This window comes from Gadus macrocephalus, chromosome 1, assembly GCF_031168955.1.
Source record: "Gadus macrocephalus chromosome 1, ASM3116895v1".
NCBI classification, from domain to species: domain Eukaryota; kingdom Metazoa; phylum Chordata; class Actinopteri; order Gadiformes; family Gadidae; genus Gadus; species Gadus macrocephalus.
This window is the reverse complement of record NC_082382.1, coordinates 22,887,909-22,905,069: the sequence shown is the minus strand read 5'-3', so window position 1 is coordinate 22,905,069 and position 17,161 is coordinate 22,887,909. Positions and strand designations below refer to the sequence as shown.

Genomic DNA, 17,161 nt, shown 5'->3' with positions numbered 1-17,161 from the left:
GCGGCTAACGGCGTAGCTTAGCAGCGCCGCGGTGGCTGGACAGGTACGGAGACGAGGTGGATTGAGGCCCCGTCCACACGAAGCCGAAACGGGCGAAACCGTTACGGTTTCGATCTATCCGGTTTCGAAGTATCTCCGTAAGACGAAGCCAAGCGAAACCGGATAGATCTGTAGAAACGCTGTAGTAAACATTCCAGGCCCATAAGGGGCGCTGCTTCTGGTACACAAATCCAGAAGAAGAAGAGGCGAGCATGCGCATAAAGGCTGCCCCCCGAACCACTAACAACACAAACAAACAGCTCTTCTACGATGGCGAACTAGATTCTCAATAAATAATGGCTTAGCAACCAACAAGGGACATGATATGCTGCAGAACGATTACAAGCTTGTAGTCCGCCATCATCTTTTTTGTTGTGATTTCTGAGACTCCGCGGGCTTAAGAGCCATTGGCTAGGAGGTCGAGGGGTGGGGCGATGATGTCATGGTTTGCGGTTCTCAGTCGGTTTCAGGCGTCCACACGAAACCAAAACGAAACCGGATAGATTTGAAACCCCCTCCGAGGGTGGTTTCAGAAGTTTGCGGTTTCGGTCAGCGGATTCGCCGGCTTCGTGTGGACGGAAGGCCGAACCGTACAAGACCTTTGCGGTTTCGCCATGAAATCGGCTTCGTGTGGACGGGGGCCTAAGACGCGGGTGTGTGTGTGTGTGTGTGTGTGTGTGTGTGTGTGTGTGTGGGGAGGGGGGGGGGGGGGGGGGGGGGCGTAAACAAGCAGCCCCAGGAGTGAGTCCCCTGGCCGGGGATTACCTCAACGGAGGAGAGGAGAGGGGGGAGGAGCAGGGGGGGAGAGGGGGAGGAGCAGGGGGGGGAGACGGGGAGGACAAGGGGGGGAGAGAGGTACGATGGGTGGGAGGAGAAGGGGGGGGACGGGGGGGAGGAGCAGGGGGGGAGGGGCGGGGGAGCAGGGGGAGGACGGGAGAAGAGAAGAGAAGGAAAGGGGGGAGGCGGGGAGGACCGGGGAGGGGCGCAGGGGAGAGGAAAGGGGGAGTGCGGTGAGAGGTTGTGTGTGTCATGAGCCGGAGCTCTCTCCGTCCGCTCCCGACCGCACAAAGGACCCGCAGAATCAGACGACAGCAGAAGCAACAGCGGAGAACAGAAACAGGGGAGACAGGGGTGAGGTGGAGGGGGGGGGGGGGGATAAGGCGGACATAAAGGGAGACAGGGATGAGTAGAGAGGGGGGGATCAGAGGCGCCGCGCGGGACTGGTGTCAGCTAAATCCACTCAGACGACATCGTCCCGGAGCAGACGCGCTGCCGTCGGAGACCGGCTAAGCTCTTAGGTGAGGAACGCCAGGATTAAGGTTCTCTCCCCCCCTCTCTCTCTCTCTCTCTCTCCCTCTCTCTGGGTCTCTCTCTCTCTCTCTCTCTCCCTCTCTCTGGGTCTCTCTCTCTCTCTCTCTCTCCCTCCTCTCTGGGTCCTCTCTCTCTCTCTCTGGGTCTCTCTCTCTCTCTCTCGCCCTCTCTCTCTCTCTCTCTCTCTACCTCTCGCCCTCTCTCTCTCGCCCTCTCTCTCTCGCCCTCTCTCCCTCTCTCTCGCACTCTCTCACTCTCGCCCTCTCACTCTCTCTCTCTCTCGCCCTCTCTCCCTCTCGCCCTCTCTCTGCAGATGACAAGCAGGGAAGTTCAAGGCGCTAAAGATCTGTCACAAACCCGGAGAGAGAGTCTCAGACTGCCCCCCTGAGAGACTGGTGGCTGGCACGGGGGAAGTGTTGGTATTATTTATTTAGAATCCCTTCTTCCCCCCCCCCCCCCCCCCCACACACACACACACACCACACACACACACACCACACACACACACACATGCACACATACAGACCACACACACACAAACACACACACCACAGACACTCACACAGGCGCACACACACACACACACACACAAACACATATGTGCACAAACACGCACACACACACACACACAGAAACACACACAGACACACACACATAAACATACAAACACACACACACGGGGTCCTCAGCTTAGCGGGTGAGTTACTGGGTGCTTCCCAGGAGGGGATTAGCAGCAGCAGCCGCGACATGAGAGACAACAACCTGCCTTTTAGCTCCGCTCAGAGTCAGCCGCCGAGCGGGGAACTTCATCTTCCCCACGACACAAGCGCACACACAACACGTGCCCACACACACGCCAGCACGTGTGCACACGCAGACACATGTGCACACGCAGACACGAGCGCACATTCCCATACACACACAAAGACGAGAGTGAACACACACACACACACACACACACACACACACAAGCGCACACTCCCACAAAGACGCGAGCGCACACACACACAAGCGCACGCTCCCACACACACAGAGACACACGTGCGCACGCTCCCACACACACGCGCGCGCAGAGACGCGTGGTGTCCTTCCATGTTGCCATGGAGACGGTGTCACCGTTGGATGAACCGTTAAATACGCAGTCTGTCTCTGGAGAAGGTCCTGCTGTAGTGGGGTAGGAGCTTTGTGTGTTCATAAACACCTTCACAGGCTGGGGAGACAGGTCTGGGTCTAGAGAGATAGGTCTGGGTCTAGAGAGACAGGTCTAGGTCTAGAGAGACAGGTCTAGAGAGACAGGTCTGGAAAAACAGGTTTAGAGAGACGGGTCTGGAGAGACAGGTCTGGGTCTAGAGAGACAGGTTTAGGTCTAGAGAGACGGGTCTGGAGAGACAGGTCTGGAAAATCAGGTCTAGGGAGACGGGTTTGGAGAGACTGGTCTGGAATATCGTAAGGAGCAGGTAGGGGTCAGGGGTCATCTTGCTCGAGGAAGAGGGGCTAAACACCCCATCCACTAGACTATCTCACCCCTCTCTCTTGGGGGGGGGGGGGGTGTTGAAGGGGGCTATCTACTACATCTATCACCCCTGGGGGATCCAGGGTCTCCACTTACAATCACGTTAGAGCAGCGAGTGCTGCTGTTCAAACACGTGTGTTGGTGCCATCATCCGCGGTGTGTGTGTGCGTGTGTGTGTGTGTGTGTGTGTGTGTGTGTGTGCAGAATAGTTTCTGCTCAGGAACAAGCAGCATTTCACACATTGGTAGCCATGGAAGTAACACATATGTGGACATTATTCAGAGACGCGCACGCCACACACAGGCAACCGTGCGCACGCACACACACACACACACACAAACACACACAGATAGCAAGCACACACATACATCACACATACACATTCACACATACACATGCACACACACATCACACACTCACACACACACACAGACACACAGCCAGCCTATTGTGGATGAGCAGTGAGGCCTGATGTTGTGAACAGTGTGAAACACTCCATTAGCTCCCTGATGCTACCGCGGCGCGTGTCTTCTGTGCTCTACTTGTTTACCTAAGATCCTCTTTGCTGTTTATTTACTCTCCATCTCCTGACACTTCTGTTGGTTGATCATTTACCCGCTCATTGGTGGAGCTGTTACTTTCTCCGGTGTTTATTAAATCTTCTGGTGGTTTGTCTCCCATGTGTTGTTCATGCTTACCATCTGTTTGTCTAGTATTAGATAATTGATGTGTGATCATTGATGTCCCCCTGTGTCATCTATTTGTTCTGTCTCCTCTTGGTTTAGTCGTGTTATTCATTTGTTATATATGTGTTTAATTTTTTCGTTATTTTGTTGTCTATTTTAGTTATCAGAATAAAAACCCTAGTATCCATCATAGTTAATATTTTCATTTTATTCTGAATGAATTTTATACTATTGGTGCTTTTGAAGTATTTGAACAAAACACAAAATATCAAGCTCTCTAGCTCCCTACGGTATTCAGAGCATCCAGGCGTACAGACCATGAGCTCCTCTCTGATTGATCTGCAGTTTAGTAATGCTGTTTATACTTTTATCAGACATTACTTTGAACATCCTCCAGAGACACACACATTGAAACCTTTAATCAGTTTAGAACCAACATGTTCTTTGGTCCTAAGATATAATTTCTCTCACCAGACTTAATATGCTTGCCAAACTTTAATTTCAACCAAACTATCCAAACTCGTGTATAATGACTCAAAACTATGAATACTATTTATCATTTCTAAATGACCAGATTTTCAAACCAAGAAAACCAACACCACATGGACCATCGTAGCAACCACCTAGATAACCATAGCAACCACCGAGATAACTATAGCAACCATCCAGAACATCATAGCAACGACCAAGTTAACCATAGCAGCCATCTCGATAACCATATCAACCATCTAATACATCATAGCAACCACTAAAATAACCATAGCAACCATCAAGAACATCATAGCAACCCACCAGATAACCATAGCAACCACCTAGATAACCATATCAACCATCTAATACATCATAGCAACCACTTAGATAACCATAGCAACCATCTACATCATAGCAACCACCCAGATCACCATAGCAACCATCTAATACATCATAGCAACCACTTAGAACACTATAGCAACCAACCAGTGCACCATAGCAACCACCTAGAAAACCCTAGCAACCTTCTATAACAACGTACAAACCACCCAAGACACCCTTACAACGACATACAATACCCTAGCAACCACCTTGCACAGCATAGCAACCATCTAGAAAACCCTAGCGACCACCCAGAACCCTATAGCAACCACCTAGAGGTGTCTTTTCACCTGTGGTAAGTGTAACAGTGATGGTCTGCATACCTGCTGAAAGCGGTATGTGGGAATTACAATGATAACAAATACGACATAGGTCGTTGAAAAGAAGATCTGATCCATCTCTATATGACGGTCAGCTCTGTGTCAGCGCTTACAGCCCCCCAGGCATCAGAGCCTTGGCGTGGGCAGAGCGGAGAGGTGTGACAGCGGTGGGAGACCTGCTCACCCACACCGCCTCCACAGCTGCTCTGGGAACCAGGGCAGGCCTTCCTCCTGTCCCCTGCCCATGCTCCTCTCTCCGTAGACGCTCTCCCTCTGCCCCGCTCTGAAACCCGCTGCGATTGGCTCACTGTACCCCCAAGCTCCCCGGCCCGGGAGCCGTCTAAGTGCAGTCGTGGCCCCGCGTGTAACAAATAAACTTAAAGAACTCTCTGGTCGCCACAGTTGCTAAACCAAACATGTCACGAGTGTTTTATCGGCGGCGGGGGGAAGCCATCCATAACGGGCCCAGAGTGGCTCTTTGTCCTGAGGAATTGCGGTAAAACTGGAGAATGATGGAGGCTGGATCGATGGTGCTGCTGATACCTAATATCTCCCAGGAGCGGTGCTCAATAGATATCTGTTAAATTGATCATTAATGTCACGCCAGCGCTGTGTGGACGCCAGGGGAGGAACAAAGGAGGGAGAGGGGGGGGGGGGGGGGGGGGGGGGGAGAGGGAGAAAGAGAGAGAGGGAGGGGGGAGAGAGAGAGCAAGAGAGAGAGAGGGAGGGGGGGAGAGGGAGAAAGAGAGAGAGAGAGAGAGAGAGAGAGAGGGAGGGGGGAGAGGGAGAAAGAGAAAGAGGGAGGGGGGAGAGAGGGAGAGAGAGAGAGCGAGAGAGAGAGAGTGGGAGAGAGAGAGGCAGAGATAGAGAGAGAGGGGGGGAGAGATGGAGATAGAGAAAGATGGAGAGAAAGATAGAGTGAGAGAGAGCGAGAGGAGATAAAAGGACTATGGGACTATGGGGAGATAAAATATAACCAAAACAAACAGCAGAAGAGAGAGAACGAGAGAGAAAACACTTCGGAATGAGTGCAATAGTAATCAATCGGTTACCTTGGCGATGACAGGCGCAGGCAGTGCGTTCGATAATTGTGGTGGCGTTGAGACGCAGCAACAAATCCCAACTTCTCCCCGGCGTGTTGTCAGTGTGTGTGTGTGTGTGTGTGTTTGTGTGTGTTTGTGTGTGCGTGCGTGCGTGTGTGAGCGTCTGTGTGTGAATACATGTATGTATGAATTCATGCATGTGTGTGTGTGAGAATGAGTGTCTGTGTGTGTGTGTGTGTGTGTGTGTGTGTGTGTGTGTGTGTGTGTGTGTGTGTGTGGTGTGTGTGTGAGTGAGTGAGTGTCTGTGTTCGTGTGTGAGTTTGTGTGTGTGAGCGTCTTTGTGTGTGAATTTGAGTGTGTGTGTGTGTACATGTATGTATGTATTCATGCATGTGTTTGTGTGAGAATGAGTGTGTGTGTGTGTGTGTGTGTGTGTGTGTGTGTGTGTGTGTGTGAGTGAGTGTCTGTGTGTGAGTTTGCGTGTGTGAGTTTGCGTGTGTGTGTGTATTTGTGTGTGTGTAGGTGTGTGTGTGTGTGTGTGGGGGTATCTGTGTGTGTGTGTTACCAAGATGAAAATAGACAGGAAATGGAAGGTGGAGATGGGGAGAAGTAACTCTTGACAGACGTCAAGAGGCTACCAGAGGCAAGAGGAGGAGGAGGAGTCAGGTCAGGAGGAGGAGGAGGAGGAGGTGGTCAGAAGAAGGAGAAACACATTCATAAGGTGTGCGCAGCACCATGTGTAGATGAGGGGGTAGATAAAGTGTGGCCCTGGAGAGGGTGATGTAAGCCTATTGAAAGGTCTGAATAGATCGTAACCCGAGGGGAGGGGAAATCGAGGAGAGAGAGAGAGAAGGCGAGCGAGAGAGAGAGCATCCATCCATCCAGCGCTGCTCCTGCACTGGCTGCTACATGTGAAGCATGCAGCCATCATGTGCAGACCCTAATGGGCGTCTCATCTGCACACAGACCGTGACCTGAGCCTGGCCCCCGGACAGAGCCATCTATCTGGATCACTATCTGCTACCTGTCTAGTCCGGTCCGTCTGTACGTATGTCCTCTGTCTGCTGAACACCCCACTCTGTCCTGTTTGACTGGGCCTCTCCTTTTCTATACACTGAGTATAGATGTATAGGAGGAGTAGATAGACAGAAATATAGATGAGTAGATAGACAGAAATATAGATGACTAGATAGAGTAGTGGATAGATAGATAGATGGATAGAAATACTAAATACAACGCCGCAAGACCAAATTTGGTCAAATGGTGATGTCCATCCGAGGAACACAGTCCTGGAATATCTTACCATCTCATGTTAGAGACTGTGCCACTTACACCACCTTTAAAAAGACCCTTAAACAGTGGTTAGTAGCAAGCCAGACCTGCTCTCATATGTAACCTTTGGTCATTCTACTTTTTCTACGTGGACTCTTGATGTGAATTGGGACCTATTTTGTGTGTACAAGTGTTTTTTTATCTATTTTGTATACTGGTATGTTGTTTTTGTGTTTTTGCCTTGCCTTAGGACAACGGATGTAAATTAGCAACTAAGCTAACTCCGGCATATTTATATTGATGTTCTGGCTGACATGTTGATTAATGTGCAATGTCTTAATCAAATAAATAAATTATAAAAAATAGAGAGATAGAGAGATACAGAGACAGACGGACAGACGGACAGACGGACGGACGGACGGACGGACGGACGGACGGACGGACGGACGGACGGACGGACGGATAGATTCATGGATAGATGGATAGATAGATAAACAGATAGAAGGAGGAATCCTACAGAATCACGTCAAAGTTAAGCCTTGTCTTTCTGCTGATGCGGAAAGCTGGCAAATTGAAATATTTTAACACCGAAAACACAAACGGCCACAACAACAATACAGTTTGAACAGATTAATTGCTTAATTGCTGAGGTTGTTGAATCTGCCATATTAACATAAGCAATTCCTGGGTAATGATGGGGCCACTATAGCAGAAAATTGTCCTGGGGGGCTTGGGGGAATTAGAAGGCTGATTGCGCGACACGCAGAGGGAGAGCGCTAAGCTAGCGTGACATTTGGAGCCTTTTCCCTCCTAATTACGAGCGGCGCGTTGCTGCGCTCTCTTCCCCGCGCGGAATTATTCTCCGAGCTCATTTCATTCACTTTGCCCAACGTGAGGAAAAACAACTGATTCAAATGTGTTTAGAAACAACAGAAAGTGCTCCGCTGCACCTGAACGGTCGCCCCCATGCGGAGCAGCATCCAAAGACCAATTAGCCGTCCCTGGAAGGACAACCTGTGATATATGTTATTTGTGTTTATGCGTTTTATATTTAGCCCACGGTTGGGGTGAATAAATAAATAAACAAATGCATTCGCTGAACCCTTTAAAGGACAGTAAAGTATAATAAGGATAGGATGGGATCATAGGATAAATCCCAGAGTAAACAAAAATGGGATTTCTCAAGTAGGTAGGTAAACCCAAACTGTTCCACTTCATCTGTGATTGTGATTGCGTCCTGCCACCCGGGACACGCATCAATACCAATATAAATACAAATTATCACCCAGTCATCCCTCCTCCTCGTTCCCGCACGGGGGTCATGTTTTCGTTTACTCTGGCTGCTTCTTCTCATTTCATTCTCCTCTCCTCCGCTGCCTGCCTTGTCCCGCCCAGAGTGGTAAATAAAGACTCAATGAGGTCGCCTTCCCGTGTAATCTCGCCAAACAAAACCTCGCAAATGCCTGCTGTGTTAAACTAGCGGATGGCTGTAAACGGCCCCCTGATGGTGGCTAGGGCGTGGGGCTAAGTGTTAATGCGCCGTCCAAAAGCTAAGTCTCAAGGCGACACTCGATGTTAAGTCCTGATATGGAGGGCAATGGTTAATGCAAATGCCACACGACGTAATGCTAAACGATGCAGCCGGCCCCCCGCGATGCCAAACGCCGAAGCTGCACACAAAGCTAAATGCTAATGCGCTGCGCGATGCTAAATGCTAACGTGACGTGTCCGAGCGCCGCTACTCTCCGGGCTGATCTCGCTATCCGCCGGGCTCTGTCTGCTGACTCCTACGACACCTGTATTAGCGGGGATAGTTCTATAGGAGAGGGGGTAATAACATGCTTGGATGTGGGCTTTTAATGTATTTCCTTTGCCCCCTCCTATCTCCCCCGGCCGGCTGTGAGCCAGCACATTACCAGGCGGCCCCGCAAAGCCCTGTGTCCAGCGCGCGCCCTCATTAAGATGATAATGGAGCTCCGGGGCCGACTCCGTCAGCACTTCAGCCCGGGATATTGCCGGGAGAAAAGTGCCGCCGTGCCGTTTGCGCGGTCTCCTTCGCCTGATGGAGGTTGACCCCACTCAATCCATCTTAAACGGCTGTCAGGGACCACTCGCACACCGGAGATATTACAAGTGATGTCATTCCAGGTGTATATATCAATCCTGAATCCATATCCACTCGGCCGCTCTGGCCTGCCTACGCCGTTCCTTTCTTCTGTTAGTCTCAGCAAGGAGCGTACTGCATGCAGTGCCCTTCAAACAGAAAGGCTTTTCACGGCCCTCGCATCCGCAGGAGTCACATCCTAAAGGAATTTAAAGGAACTTCGAGTAAAACAAACGTAACCTGAGAAAGGTAGAAGAAGCTGAACGAATGAAAGCCAAGTGGGGCCGTGAAACAGGTGCCAAGCTGGGGCAAACTGAGAGGTTCTGAGACCCTGTTTGTAGACCTCACACGTTCTGGAGTTTTGCTCCGGATCTGCTGTACGTAGGAACTACAAGTAATGAGATCGCTCCCCGGTGACATAAAGCTCTGACACAGTGCAGCCTCAAGTCTAAAACTCAGATTACACAAACAAAAACCCAGCGATAAACGGTTGGTGTGTTTCTCTGGAACGCCTTGTGAGTTTCGGTAAACATCGTACGAGGCAGGGTCATAAACTCCCTCTCGCTGTTCATCGTGTTTTTCACTCTCTCTTTAAACTTCCCAGACTCTGACATCCTTTTCACCTCCTCTCTAGCGGGAACCTCTTTTGCCCTGCAGACCAGAACCCAGGCCCCAGACCCCAGGTCCCAGGCCCCAGACCCCAGGTCCCAGGCCCCAGACCCCAGGTCCCAGGCCCCAGACCCAAGACCCCAGGCACCGGGTCCCTGGCCCAAGCTCATCCAGGAGGCCTTTGTTGCATCCCCAGGCTACAGCGGGCATCTGGGGTACCAACCTGGTGGGGACACGTCCTATCGTCAGCACCGGTACATTCAGGGATCACAGCCACTGGGGCTACACTGGGGCCACACTGGGGCCACACTGGGGCCTAGAGACCAGCAGAAGAGAGGCCAGCAGGCTACAATAGGGCTACACTGGGGCCGAGAGAGACCAGCAGAAGAGAGGCCAGCAGAAGAGAGGCCAGCAGAAGAGAGGCCAGCAGGCTACAATAGGGCTACACTGGGGCCCAGAGGGACCAGCAGAAGAGAGGCCGGCATAAAAGAGACCAGCAGAAGAGAGGACAGCAAGCTACACTAGGGCCCAGAGACCAGCCGAAGAGAGACCAGCAGAAGAGAGACCAGCAGGCCACAATGGGGCTACACTCGGGCCGAGAGACCAGCAGCAGAGAGACCAGCATAAGAGAGACCAGCAGAAGAGAGACCAGCAGAAGAGAGACCAGCAGAAGAGAGACCAGCAGAAGAGAGACCAACATAAGAGAGACCAGCAGAAGAGAGACCAGCAGAAGAGAGACCAGCAGAAGAGAGACCAGCAGAAGAGAGACCATTAGAAGAGAGGCCAGCAGAAGTGAGGCCAGCGCTGGGCCTGACCGGGGGAGCTGTGATTGAAAATAGCCCCTTATCCAGCCGTCTTCACCCCCCGTTAAACCTCTCACTTCATTACACATATAGCCAAGGGAAACTTTGATAATTGCTGGGTTGGAACCTGATCGCTATAATTTAAGTCCAGTCTACAATTTTTCTGCACATGGAGTCATGTGGTTCCCGCAAAAAAACGAGCAAACAGCACTTTCCGGCTCAGTGGAAGGGCCTTCACCCTTCCACTGAGCCGGTGAAGGAGCTGCAGCATTGAGTTTATCCCAACCATTGCACTCAGAAGTTTAAATCAGAATGTTATCACATAAATACACAGAGGGGAACTCCAGAGGAAAGTTATTCAGCACCACTGTGAGGCTTTGTTAAGAAACATACGTATGGTTTTGGAACTCCTGGCTCTAAACAGGATGGAGGGGATGAGTCGGAGACACAGGGCATCGAAGGGACACTTCATTCTCTGGTCCCAACCAATGAACTGCAAGATTTGGAACGTAGCATTTTAGAGGTGGGAGGGAGAGAGAACGAGGGGGAGGGAGAGATGGAGAGAGAGAGAGGGAGAGATGGAGAGAGAGAGAGGGAGAGATGGAGAGAGAGAGAGAGAGTGTTGGAAAGAGAGAGAGAGAGATGGAGAGAGAGAGAGAGAGAGAGAGAGATGAGAGAGAGAGAGAGAGAGAGAGAGAGGGAGAGAGATGGAGAGAGAGGGAGAGAGATGGAGAGAGAGAGAGAGAGAGAGAGAGAGAGAGAGAGGCAGAGACACTGAGACAGAGACACAGAGAGAAAGAGAGAGAGAGAGAAAGAGAGAGAGGGAGAGGAATACCACAGAGCGACACGGAGCTCTGGGGCTATTCATCGCCCATGAGAAGGACCTTAAACACCTCGCCCCCCGGCATAATGTGCTGTTCCACCTCTCCTACAATGCTAGATTCAAAATTAATTATGCATGAAGTTGATGCATAAATTAGGGGCGGTGTGGGGGGGGGGAGGGGGGAAACAAGAAGTGGAAATCACCAGCCATCAAAGGACATTGTCAGAAACGCAGCAGTGTGCGCGAGACGGGGGGGGGGGGGGAATAAATGTTTTGTTTCCGGGTCACCGGGGATGTTAATTAGAATAGCGTGTTTGGTTTTCCAGTCTAGGCGGTGGTGGCGGCACCGCGCCCAGGACTCGTCGCAAACGACTCGTCCCGACGGAGGACGTCCTCAATGACAGCCTTCTGCTGCTGCGGGTGGACAGCTGATCCTGGATCAGGCCAGCGGCCTGCTGATCCAGGACCTGCTGGGCCACAGGGATCAATGTTGTGGGCATGCGCAGAATCACTAAATACATATCACCTTTATTTTTTCGCATAAAACAATTAAGGACAGTTTCTTATTTTCAATGTTGATCTGGTCCAAGAGGCCCTAACAGGAGTAAAGGTACAAGTAACAAATAACAAATACACAAATGAAGGGATGTGTGTGTGCATGTGCATGCGTGCGCGTGTGTGCGCACGCACACACTATCCAAATAGCACAATTGGATAGGTAGGTGATGGTAGGGGTGGAGGCGGTGGGTGGAGGTAGTGGGTGGATGTGGTGGGTGGAGGCGGTGGATGGAGGTTATGGGTGGAGGCGGTGGGTGGAGGCAGTGGGTGGAGGTAACGGGGGTGATGTGTCCCCGGATAACGCCCTAGCGCACTGTTCCGCGGCGGCGAGTTAAAACATCGTTCACGATGATCACCGTGAACACATTCAGAGGCGGACGTCGGTCGCATTAGAGGCAATAGAGATAATTACATGATTGTATGGATCAATAACGGCTTCCATCTGAGAGGGGTGTGTGTGTGTGTGTGTGTGTGTGTGTGTGTGTGTGTGTGTGTGTGCGCGCAGGGTCGTGTGTATGTGCAGAACTGTGAAGCCATGTTTCACTTGTCAGAACTCTGAAGGAGCAGCACAAGCAGCCTCCAGGTGGAGGTAGGGAAACAGACAGCAGCTCACACACATTTGCTCAAAACAGAACAGTCAATACTGGATTCACTGCTTTACATTCTGCGCATTTCCCAGGAATCTTTGTCGGTTGACAAAATGGAGCAACGATCTAATCTAATTCCTTCTTTGTTCTGTATTGTGGTGTAGTGTAGTTGTAGACATGCTGACCTTTATCAAGATCGTTATGCATTGTCTTCTCACAAGGTCGCCCCCACTGCCATCTAGTGGCCAGAAATCAATCAGTGCCTCTTTCACCAAAACGTTCTCCCTCTGTCTTACATCTTGTTATCTGCTGAGAGCATCACTCCACGGACCGAAGGCACCGGCAGGCAGCCCCTGATTTCTTGCTAGCTTTTAAATTGTTTTGGTTATTTTCCAGAACATCTGGCTTTCTGGGAGAGTATAGCTGTCTTACCTGCCTCCTGAGAAACTATCCTGTTGATTTCAATCTCCGAAATGTATAGTTTGGGATAGAGGAAGCATTGTTTCCTGGTAATGCTTCTAGTGGACTGGGATTCATATCAGTAAATACTGAGCGCATATCAGTAATTTATGTAACATTGTTTTGGATCCAGTGAAGCAAGTTCCATTGCAAATAGCAATTTAAGGTCCATATTTACTGGGGAAAATAGGCGCCAAATTAAGCAGACAAAATTGATGAATTGGATGGGATTTTTCTGCTGTTGAATAACCATTCAACTAAAAACACCACGTTGAATATTCTTGATTCTATCCGGGGTGAGTCGGGGCCAGGGCTGTTCTGTCTCTACGTGACACCCTGGGTGATATTGGAATGGATGGGTGTAGGAAAGGTCTTTACATGGCTGGTTAGCCCCCCAGCGCCTCACTATGAATGATTCATTGTGGTGTGGAGCTTCGGTTAGTGGGACTCTACAACGCTCTACGCCCTATTGGGACGGAGAACCAGTCTGTTCCTGGGGACGGACCAAGACACCGGTGCTGTCCACGTCTTTATATCTAGGATGGGTTGTTCCCGCTCCACACGCTGGGTGCTTCACCCGGAGCGTTAATCTAGGGCTTGGTGGTGTAAAGAACCCATCTGTTATTTAGATATTCTTCTCCGTTGTTGATCTCCTGTTCTGCGCTTCTTTTCTCAGACTGGCCTTTGTGCCAGAGGTGTGCTTCGTTCCTAAACGGGGGACGGCATGTCGCACAGAAGGCAGAGTGGGTTGGCGCTTGGTGTTGAGGTGTCCCTGAGCAAGACGCCTCACCATCGCTGCTCCCGACGAGCTGGCTGTCGCCCAGTCGGTGTGTGAATGTGTGTATGAATGGGTGAATGTTAGGCCCTATTGTAGAGCGCCATGAGTGGCCAATGGTTAGATAAGCGCTACATAAATGCAGTCCATTTACCATTTAAAACCGGCCTTGCTCTCATGTCCCTCTGTGGCACTGTTAATGTGCCAGTATAGGGGAACCAGCGTAGTGATAGGCTGGAGGCCCCCTTGTGGAAACAGAGCCAACGTGAAAGAGAACAGAGTCACGTTGGACTGCAGGACCAACTCTCTGACGGAAGGCATCGGGCAGAACCGGAGAGCCCGGGTCTGAAACCTCGGCCATCCATAAACCCAGAGAGAACCTGTCAAAACCAGACCGCGACAATTACCACAAACGGCGACCTTTCGGTTCAAATCCTTTCCGACTACAAATTCGTCCCGAGCATTTGAAGTGTCAAAACCACTTTGTCAACCGGAGTGCTCTGAATTAAATGAATGAAATAAAACCAGTGTGCCCCACGGCGGAACTAGGGACACAGTTCTAACTTTAGAAATCAATACGCCGGTCCACATATAGGACAACTCCCCCCCCCCTCGCTGTCTCCATCTTTCATCGCGTGGAAATCAATCCGGCCCCCCCCCCCCCTCCCCCCACTCCCCTATACGGGCACCTGAACTTAATTGGACCCCCAAAGTACAACTGGAAAAAAGTAGCCGACAATTAGCTTAAACACGCGGCTGCCCTGGCATTTGGTGCTCGCCTCGCCCCATTGTTGGGAATTGACTAAACGCCACGCGCTATCGACCCCCCCCCCCCGCCCTGGGCCCAGCGCTCATCGGTTCACCAGACTGTTTGGAGCCAGCTTCCTGTCAGCCCCCCCGGTAACCCACGGCGATATCCCGGTACAGTCAGAAGGGATGGAGAGGATGAGAGGGAGGGGGCGTCATGGTGACAGCAGCCCCCGGAGCCCTGTGGTTGTCGTCCTTTTGAAAGGGCCCCTAGTTTACCCGCCTTCCGGGATGTCGATGGGGCCCTGACAAGCCACTTCAATGAACACCCTCCAGTGACATCACAGGGGGTGGTGTCCGGCCCGACGTATGATGGATAGACCCCCCTACTAGTTGGTATAGTCCAAGGGACCGGCAGGTGAGTGCTGATCTATCCATCATCTGGGTGGACTTATCACAACCTTGTGATGTCACTAGGTTCCCCCCCCCTCTCTCTACCCCCCCTCACTTTCTCTCTCCCTCTCTCTCTCTCCCTCTCTCTGTCTCTCTCTCTCTCTTCCCTGCTCTTTCTCGCTCCCCCCTCACTTTCTTTCTCCCACCTCCTACTTCTCTCCTTCACCCATTCCCCCCTCTCTCCCCCCCCCCTCTCTCTCTTCCTCCCATCCCCCCTCCCCCTCCTTTCTGATTGGTCCATATATAGACCCAGGATCAGCATGGAGGCTTGATTGTTTAATTGTAACCTTTACACTCTAATAGGGAATGATGTCATGTGTCTTTACAAGAAGCCCTTTCGATTCCCTGTCCCTCCATCAGAGGCTGATACAATCACACAGACTCACCCCAGTCATTAACCAACCCTCTCTCTCTCTTAAGTATGTGTGTGCGTGTGCGCGTGTGTGTGTGTGTTTGTGTGTGTGTGCGTCTTTGCGTGGGGGTGCGTGTTACAGAAAAGTATTGATAAAAAATTGCTTACTATATCGGCCATGTTGTATCTCATTCTTCAAACCAGTGGCATCCCCTACCGACACACACACACACACACACAACACACACACACACACACTCACACACACACACACACACACACACACACACACACACCAATTAACAAACATAAACACACACCAGTGAACACACACACAAACACACACACATACACACGCCATTAAACAACTCCTGGTCAATTACTCTCCCTTTTATTATTTTTATTCTGCCCTTTATGGTGATTACCGTGACCTTTCCCACTGCTCACACACATGCACTCTGCCACCACTCACACACTGACACACTTACTCTCACACACTTACACGCACTCATGCACACACGCTCACACGTACACATGCACGCACACAGGCTCACCACCCCGCCCCCTCCACTCCCCATACCAACAAAGAAGAGAAATACAGCAGCCAATCAGAAAAGTTTTAGCGGAAGCACGGAAAGGTAGAACCATGGGGGGCCTCACAGGGCCCCACCGGCCCCCACTGGCCCCAGCTGGTACCACAAGCCCCCAGTGGGGAACCTAGAACCGTGCGGCTAATCAACCCCGTAGGCTTGCACTTGGTGGAACACACACACACACCATGCTCTGAACACACACACACACACACACACACAGCACGCTCTGAACACACACACATACCTTGCTCTGAACACACACACACAGCATGCTCTGAACACACACGCACACACACACACACCTTGCTCTGAACACACACACACACACCTTGCTCTGAACCCACACACACACACTTTGCTCTGAACACACACACACACACTTTGCTCTGAACACACACACACACAGACACCACGCTCTGAACGCACACACACACACACACACACACACCATTGACCTCCGGCTGGGAGGGGCTCAGTTTGGGCCCTCCAGCCGGAGGGCCGTCCCCCTAGGAGACCCTTCAGGTCCCCAGGGGACCCCAGAAGAGCCTCCTGAAGACCGTCTCCGGGGACCTCCTTGGGCCCTTCAGGTCCCAGGTAGAGGACCCAGAGATATCTTCCTTCTCTTGGGCGGTTGTGAAGACACGTCTCAATGTATTCCAGCGTGTGGTGTGAATACACTCAGAGGTCAGAGGTCACGGTCATTGTCACCATGAGCAGGGACGTTTTTTCAGACTTATAATAATAATAATTATAATTATAATTATAATTATTTGTTTTTTAAGTTGAATGCGCCTTTCTTGGCACTCAAGGACGCCATACAGGGGTACACAAAAGACAGGGTTAGAGGTAGTAACTTATAACTGCAACGAGGATACAGCTGAATCTAATGGAATCTCATCGTAGAAGCAGGAGGGGCTGAAGTTAGGTATCCATGCACACCAGAGGGCCCAGTGTCTTCACCAGTGCAACCAGTGCAACCAGCCCACAGGTGCAGACGACTGAAGACGTGTTGCCCTCTCTGCCCTCGTAACAAAAGAGCTTTAATGGGATCCGAGCCAAACGTATTCAGGGGGAGATCAGCGAGCCGATGCTGCCTCTCCGCTGGGGATTGGCAATGTCACCGGCGCTCTCTTGGTTTATGAATATTAATAATAATTATAATAATAATAACACTAACTGTGGAGCAGGACGGGCTGTCTGGCCACGGCGTCAGCCTCCCATCTCTTTTCATCTCCGCTTTGCCCCGCTCTCCTCCTGCTGTC

The 17,161-nt window shown here is 51.1% G+C and overlaps 2 protein-coding genes across 3 annotated transcripts in view; both read right to left on the bottom strand.

The window, feature by feature from the left end:
- The window catches only part of LOC132463270 (troponin C, skeletal muscle-like), a 376,397-nt gene extending 360,966 nt beyond the window's left edge, over positions 1–15,431 (bottom strand). The window contains 1 exon segment of the mRNA XM_060059314.1: positions 15,427–15,431. The gene's annotated coding sequence lies outside the window, so the exon portion shown is untranslated.
- Positions 1–17,161, bottom strand: part of LOC132463097 (proteasomal ubiquitin receptor ADRM1-like) — a 409,794-nt gene that overhangs the window by 301,383 nt on the left and 91,250 nt on the right. The window lies entirely within an intron of this gene.